We start from the raw sequence: 17,259 nt of genomic DNA on the forward strand, positions 1-17,259 counted from the left end.
TTTTTATAATATAAAATTTTTTCGTTTTATAAAGATTTTAAAAAGATATTTTTCCTAAAAACTAGCTAAAGTATTATTATTTATTTCCTAAAACTGATTACACGCCTAAAGTTACTGCTACACGTTTTATGTAGTTAGTGGATTTAGTGGCTTAAGTTAATTATCCTCCAAGTATTTAATTAATTAAATGATTTAATTATTCTCCAAGTTTTGAAAACCACGTATATGTTACTGCTTCTATGAAGTGAAGTAGTGGATTAGTGGATGTTACTGACATGGAATATTAATTTAATTTATTTAATTAATTAATTAAAATCATGGAGACATGTGATAATGGTTAAGTTAGTGGAGAACATGTCTTGTCTTAATTGTCTATAAATAGGCGCCTAATTCATTTGAAAAAATGTGTCTGACTTAGTTAATTTGTCTTAAGTTATCTAAAGTGTCAGTGCCTTTTCCTTAAGAGAATTCATACTTACATTAATCGAGTTTATTACTCTTCCATTGTTTTACAAAGTGTATTTTTGAGAAAAGGGTTTGAGTGAACTCTTGTAAGTGTGAGAAAGCTTTGAGTGAAGCAAGAGAAAAAGAAAGAGAAAGGAACTTCGAGTGAAGTTTGAGAGGAACGTCAGTTGTGGGAACTGTGTTGGGAACTTGAGTTGAGTGACTTAAGTTGAGAATCGAGAGAAAAGTAATAGGTTGTAATCAGAGTTGTTTTGGCCTATTATAGTGGAAAGTTGTTTAAAATCCCTTGTGGTCGAGGTTGTTTCTTCCTACTAGGCCTAGGAAGTTTTTCCTCGTAAAATCTCTCGTGTTCCCATTGTTTGTTCCCAAGTTTACTTTTAATTCCGCAAAAAGTATAGCTTATTCTCTCACTATAATTCACCCCCCTCTTATAGTGCTCATATTATACAACAATTGGTATCAGAGCGGGAACTCTAATATTCAGGAAACCCTGTTGAGTTCAAGATCTTGAAAAATATGAATACTAGAGAGAAACTGGAAGAAGGGTACTCTACGCAGAGGCCACCAATGTTCAATGGTAAGTTTTACACTTACTGGAAGAACAGAATGGAGATCTTTATCAAAGCCGACAATTACCAGGTATGGAGAGTCATAGAGGTAGGTGATTTTGAAGTCACTACCACTAATGACAAGAATGAGGTAATTCCTAAATCTATATCTGATTTTGATAAAGCTGATTTCGAAAAGATGGAAATTAATGCTCTTGCTATAAAACTGCTTCATTGTGGTCTTGGACCTCATGAACACAATCGTGTCATGGGATGAAAAACCGCAAAACAAATTTGGGATCTTCTTGAAGTCACTCATGAAGGTACGAGTGAAGTTAAGAGATCAAAAATAGATCTTTTGATGAACCAATATGAACTTTTTCAAATGAAATCAAAAGAGTCTATCCAAGACATGTTTACACGCTTTACTAATATTATTAATGAGCTAACATCTCTTGGAAAGTGATTACATCTGAGGAACAGGTACGAAAGGTCCTAAGGAGCCTTCCTAGGGATCGTTGGATGGCTAAGGTAACTGCCTTACAGGAAACTAAGGACTTTACTAAGTTCAATTTGGAACAACTTGCTGGTTCCCTTATGACTCATGAGTTGCAATTGGACAATGAGAATGGAGACATGTCCAAGCAAAAATCGATTGCCTTAAAAGCTGATGAAAAGGAAGACTCAGAAACTGATGAAGAAGAATCGCTCTCATGGTCCGAAAATTCAAAAGAATGTTTAGGAACATGAAGAATGAGATTACAAAGGTAAGAATAAGAAATATTCTAACAAACTTGTTTGTCATAAGTGTGGCAGTTCTGAGCACTTCATCAAGGATTGTCCCCAATGGGAAAAAGGCAAAGGAAGGAACGAAGCAGAGATAGGAACAAGGAATACAAAATCCTATACTCGATCTGACATGAAGAAAGCTATGGTTGCTGCATGGGGAGACTCTGACTCGAAGAAGAAGATGATCCTCAACCAAATGAGGAGACTGCAAACTTCTGTCTTATGGCTCTTGACAATTCCGAATCTGATGAAGAGATTGAATCTCTTGAGGCAAGTCTAGACACCATCAAAACTCGTCTTAATTCTTTAAGTAAAGAAAAATTATTTGAGTTTATTGTTGACGCTGTAAATGATTGCAAAGATGAGACCATTAAACTAAAACAATGTCAACATGCTTTAAGAGTTGCAAAGGAACATACCTCTTGGCTTAAAAGTGTTCAATTGATATTGAGAAAAGATTTTTCGATTGTTTGACAAAAATCTTAAATTAAAAGAGGATTTCGAAAATCTTAAAAATGAGAACTACTTGTTAAGTCTTGAGTTACACAACTAAAAGAGTTTGTTCCTGAAGTAAGTTCATTTGACATTAAGTCAGTTCCCTTGCAAAGTTTCAAATCTGAAATAAACGAATTAAAAATCATGTTTCATTTTTGGAAATTGAAAATAATGAACTTGTAGGGGAACTGCACCAAATGAGAAATGAAAAGAAAATGCTACCTATTCCAAACTGGATTAAGAACCCTCAAACAAAACGAACTGAAGGTCTTGGTTTTAATCACAAAAAGAAATTTGAAAAACCTAAAAAGAGAGTTGATTTACCAAGTGATAAAGTTTGTATGTTTTGTGGGAACACTGGTCATTTTAGGAACTCTTGTCCTAAAAGACTTGGTCGCATTAATGAGAACTTGGAAACAAGTAGAGTAATTTGGAAAAAGAAATCTATTGTTCCTGAAGGAAAGGAACCCAAGAAAGATTGGGTTCCTAACTCTAACAATTAGTTTTCTTGCAGGTTGGAGTGAGGGGGAACAACACATGGTACCTAGACAGTGGTTGTTCTAAGCATATGACTGGAGATAAATCAAGATTTCTCTCACTCTCAGCCTATAATGGTGGAAGTGTGACTTTTGGTGACAACAAGAAAGGTAACATAGTTGCCATGGGCAAAGTTGGTAAGTCATCGTCACATTCCATAGATAATGTTTTCCTAGTTGATGGATTAAAGCATAACTTGTTGAGTATTTCCCAATTCTGTGATAAGGGAACTGTGTGAAGTTTAATAGTGAAAAATGTTTATTGTCAACAATAGCACAAAGGATATCATTTTGGAAGGAACAAGGAAAGGGAACACATATGTTGTGGATCTCAACCTTGTTCCCAAAAACAAATTCACATGCCTTAGTGTTATTGATGATGATTCATTTTAATGGCACAAGCGTCTAGGTCATGCTAGCTTTTCTTGCTTGACAAACTGCGTTCTAAAGAACTAGTTTTAGGTTTACCCTCTCTAAGTTTCATTTAGATCATGTTGTGATGCATGCGCAAAAGGTAAGCATGTTAGGTCCTCTTTCAAGTCCAAGAATGTGGTAAGTACCACAAGACCTTTAGAGTTAATCATATGGATTTATGTGGACCTATGAGGATACAAAGTAGGAGTGGAAAGAAATATGTGTTGTAATTGTAGATGACTTCTCTAGATTTACTTGGGTTATTTTTCTTTCTAGCAAGGACGAGACTTATGATGAGTTCCTTGTCTTTGCAAAGAAAGTTCAAAATTTGAGTGGTCACAAATTACTACACCTTAGATCCGACCATGGTAAAGATTTGAAAATTTAAGTTCGATGACTTTAGCAGAGACAATGGTTAGATCACAATTTCTCAGCCCCTAGAACACCTCAACAAAATGGTGTTGTTGAAAGGAAGAATAGAACATAGAAGAGATGGCTAGGACTATGTTGATAGCTAGTGGTCTTCCTAAAAACTTTTGGGCAGAAGCTGTGAATACTGCTTGTCATATTATAAATCGGCCATGGTAAGACCTTTATTAAATAAAACCCTATGAGCTGTATTTTGGTAAAAAGCCCAATATTACATATTTCAGAACATTTGGATGTAAATGTTTTGTTCATAATAATGGGAAACAAAATATTGGAAAATTTGATGCTAGAAGTGAAGAAGCTGTATTCTTAGGATATTCTTCTAGTAGCAAGGCTTATAGAGTGTATAATAAAAGGTCTATGTGTGTAGAAGAAAGTGTGCATGTTATTTTTGATGAAACAGATAAATTTGATGCAAGCACACAGGTTGAAGATGACTTCGAAATAGGATTGCCAAAAGATCTAAGTCTTATTGATGAGACTTTGGAAGACGAAGTCATGGGAACAAAGCCAAGGGAACAACATCCTGTTCCTGTTCCCAATGAGGAAGAAGAAGAACTAGTGATGATCACAGTGAATGAATCCACTATTGTTGAACCTGGTTCCCAAGTACAGGGAAATGAAGATGATCAAGGAAACCAAGTTTCCATCCAGGATTTCCAACCAAAGCCTTGGAAAACTCATCGTTCCCATCCTGTGGAACTAATAATCAGTGACATAAACAGGGAACTCAAACGAGATCTCAATTGAAAAAATTTTGTGCTTTTCATGCTTTTCTTTCTATGTTGGAACCTAGGAATCATGAAGAAGCTCTCACTGATGCTGATTGGATCGTAGCAATGCAGGATGAACTTCATCAATTTGAAAGAAACAAAGTTTGGCACCTTGAACCTAACCTAAACATAACAAGGTTATTGGTTTGAAGTGGGTGTTTCGAAACAAATTAGATGAGTTCGGAACTATATAAGAAACAAGGCCAGGTTAGTTGTGAAAGGATACAATCAACAGGAAGGCATTGATTATGAAGAAACTTTTGCTCCAGTTGCAAGATTGGAAGCAATTAGAATTTCATAGCTTTTGCTGCCTTCATGGGTTTTAAATTGTATCAAATGGATGTAAAATGTGCTTTTCTAAATGGTTATCTTAATGAGGAGGTATTTGTAGAACAACCTCCAGGTTTTGAAATAAAGAATTTCCTAATCATGTCTTTAAGCTTGACAAAGCTCTTTATGGGTTAAAGCAAGCTCCAAGAGCATGGTATGAAAGACTTTCTAAGTTCCTTCTTGAAAATGAGTTTAAAAGAGGAAAATTGGATCGAACCTTGTTTTTAAAATCAAAAGGAAAACATTTATTAGTTGTTCAAATATATGTTGATGATATTATATTTGGTGCCACTAATGAATCTTTGTGCAAGGACTTTGCTAATCTCATGAGTAAAGAATTTGAAATGAGTATGATGGGTGAGCTCAACTTCTTCTTGGGGTTGCAAATCAAGCAAACAGAAGAAGGAATCTACATCCATCAACAAAAGTACATAAAGGAACTATTGAAAAAGTATGGTTTGGAAGCATCCAAAGTAATCATACACCTATGGGAATTCAACCAGATTGGATGAAGATTCTATAGGAACAAGTGTGGATCAAACCAAGTATCGAGGTATGATTGGCTCATTACTATATCTAACTGCAAGTCGTCCTGATATTGCTTTCAGTGTAGGGTTATGTGCAAGGTTTCAAGCCAATCCAAAGGAATCTCATCTCACAGCTGTGAAGAGAATCCTAAGATACCTCAAGGGAACAGATGATTTAAGCCTATTCTATTCGAGAAGTGATACCTTTGAATTAAAGGATTTGCGGATGCTGACTATGCAGGAGATCTGGTCAATAGAAGAGTACATCAGGTATGGTTCAGTTCCTTAGTCATAGTTTAGTTTCTTGGAGCACCAAGAAGCAAAACACAGTTGCTTTATCTACAGGAGGCTGAATATGTTGCAGCAGCAGCATGTTGTTCCCAAATGCTATGGATAAAACAACAACTACGTGACTATGGAATTCACTTTGAATGTGTTCCCATCTATTGTGATAATACTAGTGCTATTAGTATTTCTAAAGATCCCGTGCATCATTCAAGAGTCAAACACATCCATATTAGGCATCACTTTCTGAAAGATAATGTTGAAAAGGGTCTTATTAAAATGGAATTCTGTGAGACTGAACGTCAAATTGCAGACATTTTGACAAAGCCCTTAAATAGAGATAGGTTTGAGAAATTGAGACTTGAACTTGGCTTAATCAGTTGAAATCATTGCTACAATATTCCCCTTTGTGTTAATTCTTTGGCATTATGTTTGGATGTGCATATTTGATGTTTTTATTTGCTTAAATACATCACAATCTTATATGATTATTTCAGTGTATAAGTAAAAATGTCTGAAAACTGCTCACCAATGTCCAATAATATTCCCCTTATTGTTCATAAGACAATTCTATGCTTTAAGTGATGACAAAGGATTAGAAGAATTAATGAGTTCCAAAGTAGCAAAATCTCATTGTTTCCATTCATTGTTCCCAAACGCTGTTCCCAGCGTTTAAGTTTAATATTTTTTTCTTTCAAAATTCAAAAACCAAAAATATTCTGTTCAGATTTTTTTCCTAAAAATCTGATTTTTCCTATATCTCTCAAGTTAGTTGAAGATATTTTTATTATTAGAAGATTTTTTTCTTTCAAAAACGTGTACATACACGGTTTTATTTATTCTTTATTCTCTTTCCTAAACCAAAAAAATTATTTTTTCCTTCTCATAAAACCGAAAATCTCCACAAAACATGAATCCCAAAAATATTCTCACTCTCTCTCCTCCCACAAAGCCGAAAAACCCTCTCCTTCTCCATCTAAAATTGAATCACCAACCCCATGGATATTCTCTCCAATTTACAAGAATTCTAAGAAAAGGAAAACAATGAGAGACGTTGAAATGGAGGTTGAAGACAACATGCAACAAGTGAGGGGGAATCGAGTGTTCCGAGAGAGGAACAACAGTTGCTCGAAAAAATTCCACGGCAACTAGGTATGTCATGGACTTTTTATTGATGTTTCTTGGTGAAAAGAGTAAATTTTCGTCAATTGCTCAATATGATTAAGTTTCAAGGTTGGGAAATCTTTTTGTGAAATGTTATGGAAATAGTTTATTCCTAAATTATGGACGAATTTTGTGAAAACTTTTCCATGGATGAAGAAGGAAATTGTTCCACTTGGTAAAGGAACCAAATTGATTTTAATGCTAAAATTTGGGTAAATTGCTTGGTGTTCCCGTGAGAGGAACTGATGTTTATTTAAAAACAACGTGGTCCTATCCATTTTCGGATATCTCTTTTGATCAATTGATTGTTAATATGGTGGTCAAAAGGGAAAAACATTTCTTGATCATAATCTTCTTTCTCCCTACACAAAATTTTTTTCACATCCTAAGAAAGCTTTATTGCCTCGTCTTTCCAAACGTGCTCAAGTTAGCATGTTGGATTTATTTATATTCATTGTTTAGCTCTCATAAACACATAAACTTTCCTCTTTAATGATTCAACATATGAGTCATTGATTGAAAATGGTTTTGTGTTGGTATGGAGCTTAGTAACCGAAATCTCTACTTAATTTAATGTGAAAATTTCGGGAACTCAAAGTTGGGTATCTACGGGAAATATGTTGAATGTGCGTGCCTTGAATAACTTGAATGTTTGTGTTGTGAATGGAGAAGTAATCAAGGGAGGCTAACTTGATGATGATGAGGATGATGATGATGGATGATGAGTGGAAGAAGAAGAAGAAAAAGAATTGAAGAGAAGAAAACAGAAAAAGAAAAAAAAAAAAGAAAAGAAAATGAAAAAGAAAAAGAAGAAGCTAAGAAGAAAGGGAAGAAGGTGGTTGAGAGGTGGTGAAACCGGTTCAAAAGCACTAGAAGCTAGTCAAAGAGTTCAAAACATGAAAGTGCTTAATTTTCCTTTGCTTGAGCAAGAAAGTTTTGAGGAAGATGAATTAGGTGATTGATAGGGAAGATTATGAATCTAACCTACCTCCTTCTAGGGAACGACTCCTGTTCCCATGGAAACCAATCCTCCTTTTCCTCCATCTCCACAAAAATCTGTCACCTCTACCATCCCTAGCCCACAAAATGATCCTATCCCTCCCCTACCTCAAATGTTCTGTTCCTAAAGATAAGGAAACAATGTGTTCCCATTCAGAGGAACAACCTGCTGTTCCCAACCTAAGGAACAAACAGCACGCACCAAATCCTTCTCAAATGCTCCCTCGTCTTCTCAAAATCCTACCATTGGTTCTACATATACTCTAGCTCATGCTAGAAGATTGGATTATTTGTTCTCTTTGTTCATGGGTCATTCAGAAGTTATGATGGAGTCTGCTACGGAAGCCAAGGATTTGAATGGGTTAGTGAAAGGGGTAATGCACAAAGTTGAAAAAGCTTTGGAAGGACAACAAGTGATCATGGACGACTTAGTGAACTTTCCTCCTCCATCCAAGATGAACTCTCGTTATTGAAGTTGGAAGATGTGTGCTCAAGAATGATCATACTTGGCCGAAAATCATAAGAGGTGATGGCTAAGCTTAATGATGTGGTGGAAGAAATCGAGCAACCTCCCTCTCCTAAACCATAAACCTCTTCTAGTTTAGTTTTTTTTGTGTGGGAACATGAACTTTTTAATATTTGTCTTTTCTATCTTTCTCTTTTAATCATGCTACAATGGAACTTGTTAATTTGATAATTCTAGTTTAATCTTTTTGCATGTGTGCGTCTATTGAATGGCTAATATTCTTGGATTGCGTTTTGAGGTTGAATGCTTTATTTGCTTATACTAACCAAATTATTTCTCACAAGTTTGGTGGTGTGATGTGTTTAGTAGATAAATTCATCTTTTTGAAATCGTGGACAAATGTTTTTGAAGATGCCAAAGGGGGAAAGAGAAGGCAATCAGATTAAATTTTTTTTGTCATGGATTATGTTCTCATGTTTCTTCTTTACAAAATAAAATAATAAGTAATAAGTCTAAACGAGTCTATAATAATTAATTTAACTTGGTTACATACTTTGTTAAAATTATTTTATATGACTTATGTGTAGAGATGGCAGTGGATCCTGGACCCGGCCCGGATCCGTGGACCCGGATCCGTTTTTTCGGGTCTGGAGCCTAAAATTATGGACCCGTTGGATCCGGGTCGGATTCGGGTCCGCTTGCCAAATCACGGATCCGGGTCTGGGTCTGTGCAATAGACCCGGACCCGGATCCGCAGATCCGTTTTTTTTAAAAAAAATGCCCAAATTGGGCTGGCTGGTCCATTTTAATGTACTAAACTTCTGTGGTTTTTGCCTTCTACCTAAACACATAAAACCCTAACTCCCTAGTCCTTCTTGCTACCAACCGGTTCCCTACGTATTCTCCACCAAGTTCTGGCGCGTTTCTGCACCAGTTCCGCCGCATTTTTGCACCAGTTCCGGCGATCGATTTTCTTCGCGTTCTCCACCAGTTTCGGCGACTAGTTCCTGTGCGTTTCTCCACCATTTCTCCAACATTTCTTAGGTCTTTCTCTTTGTTTCTCGAAGGCTTTGTATTGTTTGTTGTATTATTTGTTGTGGTTGTATTGTGGTGGTTGTATTGTTTCGTTTGTATGGTTGTATTGTTGGTGGTTGTCACATTGAGAAGCATAGTGCTGCTGTCGATTTATGTTGGGCTGTGTGTCTATGTTTAGAATTAGGTTGCTATCGATGTAATAACTTGTTTTGCTGGGTACATTTGGTGCCTATACTTTGGCATTGTATAGCGAAAGATCTCATCATACCTCTCTTTGTAGATAGTGTTGGTAATTAAAGTATTGTCGAATATGTAATTTTCTTATGTTACCTGTTTCTTGGTAGCCTAATTTTTTGCATCATGTTAGTATAGTTAAGTCAATTGATTTTGAAGTTTAGTTAGTATATTAGTATAGTTAGTATAGTTAAGTCAAATGAGTCGGACTCGTTTTGGACCCGTTTTAGACCCGGATCCGCAGGATCCGTTGGATCTGGATCTGGGTCCAACTTTCTTAAACCCGATGGATCCGGGTCGGATCTGGATCCAGGGTTTGAAAACGGATCTGGATCCGGGTCCACCTGGACCCGGTCCAGATCCGACCCGTTGCCATCCCTACTTATGTGTATTACATTTTTATTATATTATATGCCTTTTGTTGTCATCTTCAAAATGGGGGAAATTGTTGACCCTTGAATTTTGAAGATGACCTAACCACAAAAGACATAGCATATTTTATTTATGTTGTTGCAAGGTAATTCATGCTCGAGCTAAGAGAATACTTGATTGAAGATTAAAACGGAGAATTAATCAAGTTCGAAGTAAAGATGTTCGAGAGATGAAGAATCAAGCATGGAATGAAGATTAGAATACATTAGGTGTATTTATTATCTTCATGTTAAGGTTGAGTAAAAGCTTAATTAAGTTCGTGGTGAATTCTCAAAGGAACTTGGTTCTGTTCCCATGATAGGAACAGACATGGCACTATAGGAACAAGGTTAGGGAACAAGACTTAAAACTGATTTAGGAACTCCTAAGAGTCTCTAATGTTGTGCGCCTAACTTAAATATGCGCCCAATATGTTAGTTAGAGTTTTTAGGGTTGTTTTAACTAAGATCCACTACTTTAGGAATTTAGTTTAAGTTTGTTAGGAAAAGATTTTAAAAAGATTTTCTGATTTTAATTTAACCGATTTTCAAATCTTATCTTTTTATCTTTTATCTTTTATATTTTATTTTAAAGATTTTGTTTTCAAAAATAATATCTTTCCGGTTTTTTAAATGTTTCGGTTTTTAAAACTAGTTGGACCACCGCGTGCTACGCACGCGGTAGCCAACAAGAATTATAACAATAATCTCAATTTTGGAATAATATTTTGCATATAATAAGTTATATATATAAATATTATTTATATATACACATATTTATTAGATACATATATAAAAGCTTAATTTTGGGCATAATTACATGTAGACCAAGATATAAAAATCGAAGGAAAAAACAAATATTACATTCCTATGATATATTATTTTACATAAAATATACTTTTCTAAGAGATAGCAACATCATTTTTTTTTTATCTTTGATCTTGGATGCATTCATTGTATTCTTGAAGTAGATGGCTATTTGTATCTTGCAATATTTTGAACTCATAGTAGTTGAAATCTGCAACTTCAATATTATATGTTTCTTCTAGAAATTTAATTGCTTTTCTTGCTGCATTTTGTTGTGAAGGGCCTAGTTGTGTAGATGATGATCCAATAAATCGTAGAGGTCCACGAACGTTTGGAATTCCATGAAGATCGACATATGCTTCTATTTTGTCATGAATTGCTGCATGAATTCCAAAATCTGCATGTGGTAGACTTAACTGCATTAATATATCATTTAATATAATTTTGATATTTACCTCAATTACTCGACGTGGTTCTTCCATTGATACTGAAATAGAAAAGGAGAATGTTAATCAATTATAAGCAAGTAGTATTTGAGATTTAAGATTGTAAGTTGTATGAGTACATTCTTAATTACTATGTAAGGGACGAACTATTGTACTTGTTGATGTTTTTTTTTTTTTGTGTATTTATATAGAATACAAAAGGAACTGAAATAGATTTGTGAAAAGTAAACTATGAACAAACTTAATTTCAACTACGTGTCTTGATCTAGATATCTACAAAAATACGTGTAAGACAGGTGGTCAATTCAATGTAAACTTTTATTATACGTATCTAAAAAGTTGTTGTATATGTGTCAACCAGTTAGTCAGTTATAAAAAGGTGTCATAGTATTGAATGACTTTGATTTAAGTAAAATGTTGATAGTTATCTGCATATGATGTATGTATATACATTTTTTTTTATTTGTTATAATATTGTATTTAGGATAGATAGAGAAATTGAGTTGTTGTCATTTCTATATAATAATATTTGTTAAAGTAACCATAATTATGAAATAATATGGATGTAGTAAATAAAACAAAATGTTTTAAAAAAAAAAAAACTTAATGGAGATATATTAGTATTTGTGAAAAAAGACAAATACATATTGTACCATATATTACATAGTTAATAAAACATATATAGTTGATTACATAAAATCTAATTTTGAACGTGAATACATTATTCAACAACACAATTAGGTTCTAATATATTTTTTGTATAGCTGATGTAAGTGTCGGTGACTGTCTTCCAACAATTTCATCTGATAATAATTGTAATCTCCAATGTCAAGATTATATGTATCTTGAAGAAAGCTAATGGCTTGTCGAGCTGCAGTTTGCTGTGAAAGATTCGCCTCTGTTGAAGTTATTCCGATGAATCTTAGTGTTTGTGGGAAATTTGGAACTCCATGAATTTCAACGTATGCTTTCAATTCGTCAGCAGTGATAGAATGAATTCCATAGTGTGCCGCTGGTAAATTAAGTTGTGTCAGCATGTCATGCAAAATTATTTTCATGTTCGTTTCGATTACTCGATGTATTTCACCCATTATAAGCAACAATATTTTCGAAGTTTTCGTAGTATTTGAATGAGTGTGTATGTGTTTCACTTTCTTTCTATCTATGTGTGTGTGTGTGTGTGTGTGTGTGTGTGTGTGTGTGTGTGTGTGTGTGTGTGTGTGTGAGAGAACATATATTGAGTACGAGTTTGATAATATATGTAATATGCATGTTGCCATGTGCCACAAAGATTGCTCTAAATGCATATATGTACGACAACACGTGTTGTTTAAATATTCATGTTGATATGATTTGGCATGAATGTTTATGTGGACTGTATATTTGAAATTTACGTGTCAGAACATTTATACCCTAAGATAAATAATTATGACATAATATGGATGTAGTAAATAAAACAATCTGATCTTAAAAAAAAAACATAATACAAATATATTAATACTTGAAAAAAAAAGGTAAATACATATTCTACCATATTTTACATAGATTGTTACATAGATTTTAATCTTAGATTCGGATACATTATGTAATAACACAAATAAATTCTAAAACATTTTGTTGTACAGAAAAAGTAAGTGTCGGTAATTATCTTCCAGCAATTTCATTTGATAATAATTGTAATCTCCAATGTCAACATTGTATGTATTTCGAAGAAAGCTAATGGCTTTGCGAGCTGCAGTTTCTTGTGAAAGATTGACCTCTGTAGAAGTCATTCCGACGAATCTTAGTGTATGTGGAAAGTTTGGAACTCCATGAATTTCAACGTATGCCTTCAGTTTGTCATCAGTGGTAGAATGAATTCCATAACATGGCACTGGTAGATTAAGTTGTATAAGCATGTCACGCAAAATTATCTTAATGTTTGTTTCCATTACTCGGTGTGTTTCATCCATTACAAGTAACGATATTTTCAAAGTTGTGGTAGTATTTGTTTGAGTGTGTATGTGTTTGTGTGTGTGTTTGTGTAAGTATATATTGAATACCAGTTTTATAATAAATGTACCATGCATGTTGACATTTGTCATAAATTTTGCTTTAAATTCATGTGTCTATGATAACACGTGTTGTCTAAATATTCATGTTGACATGATTTGTCATGAATGTTTACGTGGCCTGCTTATTTGAAATTTACGTGTCAAAACATTTATGTCCTAAAATAAGAAATAACGTGTTGTTAAATAATTTAATTTGTTTTAGAACAATTATTATTGTACCTTTTAGAAAACATTTTTTATTATATTTATATCAAAAAATTGTGATTTATATTCGATTTCTTTATGTACTTATGGTAGTTGATATGATAAAAAAAATGTAGTAAAATTGGAAAGCATTGTATTTAAATAAAAATATTTAAGGGTTCAATAACTGATATGAAATACAACTATACAAATTATACATTACATTATATTTTACAATATGTACAAGAGTGTCTATATTATTTTATCTTACAATGGATATTCAAAAGTAATTTACACTATAGATATAGAATTCAAACGGTAGCATATGTAATTTCCTTGGTTTTCCAACGTAGTTGTCTGTTATCTCCAAGCATGTATGTAGTCAATTCTATGTTGAAATATTTGTCCTTTAACCTCTCAACAGTTTCTTCAATAAATATTCGGCGTTCCTACAAGAATAAATGTAATTAATATTAATTATTGGTATATTTATATTATGTAATATGAAATGATTATTAAGGTACCTGCATCGACAGTAAAGATATCTCAATTGCTTTTTGGAAAAATCGACAATAGAGGTCTGAACTTTGGGTGATAATTTTTAAAAGGTCTGAACTATTGATTAACCTGTGTAGGTCCCAACTTTAGGGGGTCTTAACTTTTAGCGAGCCTTAGTGACTTAAAACTGGCTTAATAGGTCATCACTTGTAAAACTTGGGTCACATCAGAATGGTTAGTTGAGGGAGGGATGTAGGAACTAGGTGAAATTTTTTAGAAAATCTTCAGTTTTAAGTCGTCGAGGCCCGCTAAAAGTTAAGACCCCCTAAAGTTGGGACCTACACATGTTAATCAATAGTTTAGACCTTTTAAAAATTATCACCCAAAGTTCAGACCTCTATTGTCAATTTTTCCTTGCTTTTTTGTCTAAAACAAACTCTGCATGATGACTAAAGAGTGTCATAGGTGTCCTACCGCTAGAGTCTTCAACATCAACATGTAGGATACATCTGCAGTGAATGAAATAGAACAGATAAGTAATGGGAGATAATTTCGAAAAATAATGAAAAACAGTGTGCAAAATTACTTGGGTTCAGCTGTTGCAGCATGTGGAGTGGATGAAGTTGAACAGGTAAATTCCTCTCCAATGTTAGCGTTACATTTTTTGTTGCATACGTTGCAAGAATCATATATTAGACTATGCTTATTAGATATTTCTGTAAGTTTCCCTTTGATACGCACATTCTTTCCAGCCTGACATTAACAAAATTAAATCAAATAAAAAAGTTACTAAGAAAAATATAACTACAATAAAGAAATAAGAAATATATTTATATTTAAATTACAATATAACCTGTTGTTCCAGCAGTAAACTGATTAAAACATTTGAGTGTCCATTTTGCTCTGTGTTTTCATTGCTCAGATTAGCAATCGATGTTTTCAGTTCGTATATTTTTTCAGTGTTTTCGACAACCATGCAACAAAATTATGTGTAATATTAGATAACGTTGGTAATAATTGGTTTACGATTACTCTTTTATTTAACTTACCAGTTATGTAATGCAAATGTTGTTGGTGAATCAGTGTTTATTTTAATAGTCGAAAGAGGTGAACTGTTCCATTTCGCTCCTATAAAAACATATTAGTAGACTTATAGTTGTTTTAACAACAATAAAAATATTAACAAAAATAACTGAAAATAATAACAATAACATAATGATAACACTAATGTTATTATAATAAAAAGGAAATGTGGTACTTAAATTTTAATATAATTTAAATTGGATACCATCGAAATTTTTTGCTACAACACGTGTAACTTGAATAATAGGAAGCGAATCGATTATTTCAGCAATCTGTTCAGCTTCATGTGTAGCAAGAGTGTTCCATACTGATAATGTTATTGGTGTTAACCTGTCATAATACATAATGTACATATATTGTTATTTAAATGAATCATTTCAGAATAATTGATATTGTTGAAATTATAAACTTACGATGTATCTGTTAACTGAATATCACGTATATCATACGTTCTTCCAGTTGTTTGAGAAGTCACTGTTCTTATTTCATGTACATGGATAGCAACACCAACAATATCTGCAAATACAATTGAGAAGATTGGTTAACATATCATAAAATTGTTGAAGCCGTAAGTAACGAATATTAGTTTAAATAAAATTAATAGTACATATAATTAATGACAAACCAATTCTATCGCTCTTTCCAATATAATCGTTTACCGCATCAAGTGATACCCAGTAGGACGTTTCATTTATTTGATCATGTATGGATGATTGAGTTTCGGTTACTTTTGTTGTTGATTTGATGGTCATCTGATATTGTTGCTCATTCCTGATGAGATAGTCAGGCATTCGACTGACAAGTGGATTTGTTATATCATATTCTTTTCCTTCATGAAGTGTGTCTCTGAAGAGATCAGTATCTTGTTCAAATATTGTTGCTCTCATTTGTACACCCTAAATATTAAATTAACATTTACAATGTTATGGAAAATAATTTCGGTACTGAATATGATTTGCACACAAAATAATATAATGTAAATGTACCTCGTATTCAAATATAAGATTTTGCATCTTTACAGTTCCTGAACGAGAAGTCTTTGGAGGTTGCTTTCGGAGGACGACAATTGTAGTTGTAAAATTACGACTTTGGTCGGATAGATCACCAAGTGCTATTCTTTCCATAGTCACGATGTTCTTGCAATGAAAACAAAAATATATATTTATATTGTGCAAGCATAGTATTCGCAAAAATTTAAATATAAAAACATGAATTGTAGTGCACTCAATGTTTCAAAATATTTATAGTACTATTGAATTTAAGTAAGTTTAATTTATAGGTATAGGAGACTATTTTTAAAATTTAATATGGTAAACAAGTGAAAAAGCTTTATAAATATAAAACTATATTTAATTGTTAAAAATACTTACCTTTAGTAGGACACTAACACTTTAAATAATTCCAGCCTGTTGTAAAACTTCGTAGCATACAAAATTTTGTGTTTCTGTGTCGCAACTTGTATGTTGTTCATTGGGTTTAATAACAACTCGAATGTCATGGCTTTTTCTTGCACGGGATAAAGCAACATAAAGTTGGCCATGGGAGAAAACTGACCGCGGTAGATATATACCAACTTTGTCAAGAGTTTGACCTTGAGCCTTTTTTATTGTCATAGCAAAACTCAGTCGGATGGGAAATTGTTTTCTCCTGAAATGAAATGGATATTTATCCACAGCAGATGGTTGTAATGGAATACGTGGTATGAAAACACGTTCGCCTTTGTGATGTCCTACAATAATTTCGGCATCAATTACATTAGGTGAAAAAGCTTTACAAAGCAGCCTGGTGCCGTTGCAAAGTCCCGATGTTGGATCTAGGTTACGCAGAAGTATGATAGGACTGTTTTTTTCAGAACTAAATGGTGGGGTGGAAAGCCATTTGGTAGCAGACTGTTTAGAAATTCAATTGGATAATCATTTGCCGAATTGCCTATCGCTTCGTCAAAAATTCTGTATTCGTATGCGTCTCCTGGCTGTCTGTGAACTAAATTCGAATTAATAATTTCGGCCTCTTCATTTGTTGGTGTTAAAATAGCTTTTGCTGCCGTAGATAATGTACGTGTGTTCATAGTATCAATATCTGGATATATCGCATCAATTAGTTGATCAACAGAGAGAGTTTCATTGTGATAAGGTATCACAAGTGACTTCGGCATGGTATATATCTTCCGTTTTCATAAGGTGGAGCTCCTTCACCCAATTGTAGAAGGAATTCACTGAAAGCAGGATCATGAATTGCCCTCATATTTTGCTTTAGGTGAATCTTCTCAAGTATTGTCCATAATGGAGA

This window comes from Beta vulgaris, chromosome 5, assembly GCF_026745355.1.
Source record: "Beta vulgaris subsp. vulgaris cultivar EL10 chromosome 5, EL10.2, whole genome shotgun sequence".
Classification (NCBI taxonomy): domain Eukaryota; kingdom Viridiplantae; phylum Streptophyta; class Magnoliopsida; order Caryophyllales; family Amaranthaceae; genus Beta; species Beta vulgaris.